Raw genomic sequence first — 6,339 nt, forward strand, 5'->3', positions numbered from 1 at the left:
AGAAAATGCTTTGGCAGCTAGGGAAGTTCTCTTTATTGATGGTTCTTCTAGAATCAATCAGAATGATGGACAAAGATATACAGGTGCCGCTGTGGTAAAGCACAGGGCTAATGGGGAGTTTGATTGATAAGTGCACGATTACCGTCTCACTTCTCAGCACAGGCTGCAGAGCTAGTGGCGCTGATTGCCGTGCTTGAGAAAAACACAGACCAGGAAATAACGGTGTACAGTAACTCCGCCTATGTGACGTCGACAGTACACGCAGGGCTAGCACTTTGGAAAGGAAGGCGCTACCTCAGGGCAAACGTCATTCCAGTGCAACAAGCCGCCTTATTGGGCAGACTTATTAGAGCACTACAACTCCGAGTAGCCATCTCAGTCGTTAAATGCGCAGCTCATACTAAGAGAGCAGACGAGGAACCGAAACGAGTTGCATGTTCTGAAATTATAATGAGTTTTGACACACCTGATGTGAATGAAAGCATGAAGGTAATGATGAATGTGCCTGATCATTTTACCGGCTTGTCTAAGACTCTAAGACTCAAATGATGGAAAATCAAGGGGAATTGCCACAGGATGAGAAAGACCTGTGGACGCAGAGGGGGTGTTCTTTATCTCCTTCCGAAGAGTTGTGGTGACAGGAAAGCACTGGTAAACCGGTGATGCCTGTAGCCTTATTAAGGGTGGTGTTGGAACAGCTGCACTACCCTGCGCATGTTACTAGAGAAACCCTTGCAGCAGCTAAGTTGGAGGACTGGTTCGCTCCAAACCTGCTAGAACACGTTGCATTTTATGTAGTAAACTGCATTGTATGACAAAAGTTTACTGCTGGGCACAAACTGCGTACAGTTAGTGGAGTCATCCCACAACCTAATGGTCCATTTCATCATTTACACATCGACTATGTCGATATGCTGCAGGTCTGTAAAGGATACAGATATATGATAGTGGTAGTATGTCCCTTTTCAAGGTGGATTGAAGCTGGTCCATTTACACATCCAGATTCCACCTGCACAGCGAAATCTTTAGTACGAGAAGTATTTCCTATATGGGGAATATGTGAAGTATTAAGATCTGATAATGGCCCTCACTTTGTCAACAAAGTCTTTGAGCAAATAAGCTTGTTGCTTAGTATAAAGCACACGTTTTTATTGGCTTATCACCCGCAAGCGAATGAAATCTGTGAGAGACTCAACGGCCTGCTTAAAGAAAGGATAGCCAAATTGAAGCTTACATTGAAGAAAGGATGGTTGCATTGCCTGCCCCAGGCATTGTATGCATTGAGAAATCAACCAGGCTCTGACCACCATCTTACACCCCATGAAATAGTGACAGGGAGGCAAATGAGGACACCCCTCACTCCTCCATCTAGAACTAGAAGTGATGCCCAGACAACAGCAGAACTGTTAGGAAAGGAGTTACATGCCTACTTAACTTGTATGACTACAAGTATTTCTGTCATTTCAGATCAGCTCAAGCGGAAGGAGTGTGGGGCTCAGAACGCAGATGTTGACCATACAGCAACCGGACTTAAAGAATTACATCTTCTCAAACTTTTCCCCGGAGATGAGATCCTAATTAAGAACTTTACAAGAAAGTGTAACGAGCTATGATTCAATGGTCCATTTGTTGTGGTGGACGTAACGCCATCAGCCGTGAAGGTGCTAGGAAGAAGTGCATGGATATTTCTCGGAGACGTAAAGATCTACGCTGGAGAGTCCCCTTCAACCCCACCCCAGTTGGAAGAAAGCATCGGGGAAGAACCTCAGCATGTGCAGGCTAGATCGATGACGAGGAAGAAGGATGCAGAGACTTTCCAATAGACAGACAAAGAGTACATTTGACTGTGGTTCTTTCGAGACACTCTTTTAAAATTACTAAAACAGGAGTGAAATAAGGTTATCTGCTCTTGAGCCACATGAGTTTGCTAACATTGGACTGAGACACATTTAAGTCTTGATCGCGAAGGAGAAAGGCCAGATTTGGAATTCCTTTTCAAAGACTGGAAAAGGGAACAGTTCCCTGATTCCTTTCTCATGGAGTTTCTCTTCGGAGGCACCCATGGTAGTGTCTAATGGTCACATTTACCGGATCGTTCTTACTGTTTTTCTCTTCATTCTTCGTGCATACCCTGCGCTTGTGGGGAGAACTACTAGCGTTCATCTGTACCTGCAAGATCCTAAAAAATGTCCATTATTAAGGGGATTGCTCACAGCTATCATAGAGCAAGTACTCCAGCTTCCTGAGTACAGTTTGGAAAACAAAAATGCCCCTATCTGAGGAAAATGCAAATAGACTAATGGGACTGGTCTTCTACTTCCTTGTTGAAGAACAACCTCATCTTGTTGGAAGGCAAACTGGCGTTCTTGAATTACTATGTGACATTAAGGAACAGGTGAGGATGTTTTCTGAGAGACTATAAAGAATAATCCCGAATGAGGCTTTCGAGGGAAGAGATCCAGAACTTACTGTCCGTAGTCTTATACTTCTTGCTGGAGACGCACCGCACTTTGGGGGTCATTACAAGTGAGACGGTAAGGGGTTAATGTTGCCGGTAAAGGTGCCGGAGCAGTCAACCCCTTACCGCCTCATTACGAGTCTGCTCTCGGGAACCCACTAAGGATGCTTGGTTTTACCAGGCACCCTTAGCGAGTCCCGCGAGCAGACCAGGGTGCTAACAACGGATCCATTATTAATGAGCCCGTTGTTAGGGGGCTCGAATGGGAATGGGGATGGGTTAACTGAATGAGGAATTACCAGGCCCTCCAAGGTCGGAATGTCCCGGTAATTCCTCATTCAAGGAACCTGGACCCGGTACCCGGTAAGGGGGTAGCCATTCCGCTAATAGCGCCATGGTTACCCCCTAACTCGTAATGACCTCCTTTGTCTGGCAAAAGGATGACTCCTTTGTGTACATCAGGTATCCTGTGAATCGTCCTGCAATCAGCCAGCTGCTTGAAGAACTTGTGGAGCAGATCCAGATGCTGCCAGAGTATTTTATGATGTTACCCAAATAAAATTCACTTTTTCCTTCCTAAAAAAAGTTTAAGAATTGGTAACATAGATAGCAATAATAATGTTGCTAAGAACGAGAGGCCACCATGACGAGCAAGGACCTCCTTGCTGCGTCAAATGGGCCTATTTATATGTTATCTATAGATGCATCTTGTTTATTGTGATCCTTCTCTCACTTACAGTACGTACTGCCTACTATTTGGATCCAAATAAAGTAAGGGTCCCTGTGTATCTCCCTATGCAGACAGAGGGTACTAGACAGCCAAGACCTTAATGTGATTGTCCCTAGTGCAGAGACTATCTATACCAGGGTGAGAAAACGATTACCCCTCTCTATGCAGGTTAGGATCAGGATTGGTAATGTTTTTACACTGTTAACATATTAGCATACATATCTCGATCAAACAATACGTTAGATCATTATCGTACCACATATCTTGGAACCACTCTTATGTTTGACTGAAAAACAAATTTTATTAAATGAAAAAATACATATTTAGATCAAAACTTATAGATAGTGTTAATATATGCATTATTAAAACAACATAGTTAGTCACGGGGTTCATTTTAATAAATCAGTAAATCTACGGCGAAGTTGTAGGTATTACCACAAGACCCTTGTTGTTCTCTAGTCTTTCAAGATTGTCGAAATGTTTCGGCCTTTAGATTATATTAGACACTATTTCTAGTGCCTGTTCCACCATCATTATCACAGCCTTCTTCAAACAGACACATTTCTTCAATTCAGTAATAATACTTTCATGTACCCCATTATTGTTTTTTGCAATGTCTAAATAAAAGTGATAAAAACACACATTACATAAGATAGTGGTTAAAAAAATGACAAATTTCTTTTTGGAGACTTCCAGAATACAACGTCCTATCATTAGGATTTCTGATTCAGGGTTTAGGCATTATTTGTGCTATCAATTAATTATAGAACAGCACTTGTGGCAAATATAAACAAATTATTATAGTGTACATATCAGAAATAGACGAAACACAACCAATCCTTCACTTACATCCAATACGGGCATGAGCAATTTTTCTAGCCCACTTGTGGCCAGTCGTATTTTATAATTTGCAGGAAGTGCTTAAGTTAATCAACGAACACTGTTGTCCTCTTCAGAGTCATGCCAACTTTCTTTGGAATCCTATAAGGCATAAGAGGATATATCTGTTTGCCATTCATCTATTTAATTCGAATTACATCAGGCTATCTATAAACTCTTTTGACAGTTACATCTATTCGCTATTTATATGCTTTCCTCACTATTACTTTCCATATAGTCAGGGTCTTCCATATCCTCATTGAAATGCTGGATAACGGATTCTGCATTTTATTTATATATTCTGTATTATTTTCAAAGGCAACTAGTGTGGAAAGCCAATTCTTACTTATGTCCAAGTGTTATAGGATAACGCTTTCAAATATTCTCCACTTCTAGGCACCTTTACATTAGTTTTGTCAGATGCATCTAGCAAGGCAACACCTTTTTTGCAAAAAGGGGGACAGAAGCAAGGATGATTGATGCCGTCCGTACCTACAAAGACAACAGGAAACTAGCTTTAGAGAGAATCGATTCCATTTTATGCTTGTTAATAGCGAAAAAACCAAGAGACGCGAAGGAAGGAAGGGTGGGCAGGGGAGAAGGGAGGAGGAAAAAGGGGAGGAGGTATGGAGGAGAGGAAAGGGGAAGGAGACAGGGCAAAGTGAGTCACAGAGTGGTATGCAATGGCACTCTAAAACTCTAAGTCATTTGTCCATGGATTGCCAGTACAGCAACCGCTTTCTATAAAATAATTCAGACGGCAACCTTTCACATTAAAGGCGGAACGGTGATCGAACAACCGTATAATTACACAGTGCCGTAATAGAGTGCAGCTCGCAGAGACGAGGGAGCTGCTTATTCGTTACTTACCTTTTCGCTTCTGTAAAACGGCTCACGCCGGGATTCCAAACTGCTGTATCGTTATTACCAGCAGAAAGGGAAACTCCTAGTCACTGCTTTTATAACGCAGTTGTCATGAACCATCAAACTCACCCTTTCTGGGCCTCCTGGTCCCTGACACGTCAGGGATTACACTCCATAATACTACCAACATGGCTGCAAGCTCAGAACGCTGCTCACCAGTCTTCACATTCTACGCAGCGTACTCTATAAAGAGGCCACACCCCTGCAGCCCCGCGCATCTCAACGCTGCTGTTAGCTGTGACCGGACGTGTGCTCCGTACTCTCCCTTGTATTATTCTGTTGTTTCCTGGTTCCTGGAACCCCTTCTTCCAATCTACCTTCCCTCCTTCGTATCCAGCCCTTCCCGGAACCCCTGCACCGCCTCCAGTTGCTCCATATCCTTTTTCTGAATTTCCTGGAGTTTTCCCTTGATCCCGGACATCGAAGCTGGACGAACACTGGAAGCCGAGGACGGCCGAGCAGGCTTGTATAAGACCCGAACCATACGAAAGAAGACTCCTCCTAAAGAAGTCATCAGACAACGAAAACAGGTGAGAAAGGGGGAAACCTGTGACAGATTGAGACGCCACTTGACCGAAGTCGATACAGACATGGAGGCGGCCATCCAGGATCTTATGTACAGCATGCAGGAACTAACGACCGAAGTGCAGAACCTGAAAGATGAGAATGCTGCTTTAAAGCAATTGGTGCTATCCCGCGACTTTGCCACAAAAGACAGTGTGCTATTGAGCGGCATTGTTGAGAAATATGATGGCTCTGCAAAAACCCTCCATGGATTCCTGTATTCTTGTTTGGTCCACTTTACCTTTAAACCTTATTATTTCTCCAACCCCAGGGCTAAAGTGGGCTTTATTATTTCACACCTTTCTGGGAATGCATTAGCCTGGGCCACACCATTAGTTAATTCCGGAGATGCCCTCTTGGATGATTATGACAGATTCATTCAAGCACTTAAAACCATGTTTGACCACCCAGAACAGGTCTTTAGCGCTCAAGAACGTTTACTTGATTTACAGCAAGGCTCTCAGGACATGCTCACTTATGTGACTCGATTCAAGCAACTGGCTAAAGAAGCGGGTTGGCCTCCTGACGCTTGCTTCACTCTCTTTTGAAGAGGGCTAAATGAAGATATCAAGGATGAACTAGCCAGGGTGGCACGTCCAAGTTCTTACCAGGCACTTATGGATCTTGCTCTACAGATTTATTTTCGCATCCAGGAAAGAAAGGCAGAGAAAAGGAAAACTAAGTCACCCCTCCAGAAGAACCCCTTAGAGACCTCCTCGAAATCCGAAGATACTTCTGTTCCTACAAACGAACCTGAACCCATGCAACTAGGGGCCTTCCGTGG

Source organism: Ambystoma mexicanum, chromosome 5q, assembly GCF_040938575.1.
Source record: "Ambystoma mexicanum isolate Mex_15411 chromosome 5q, UKY_AmexF1_1, whole genome shotgun sequence".
Lineage (NCBI taxonomy): Eukaryota > Metazoa > Chordata > Amphibia > Caudata > Ambystomatidae > Ambystoma > Ambystoma mexicanum.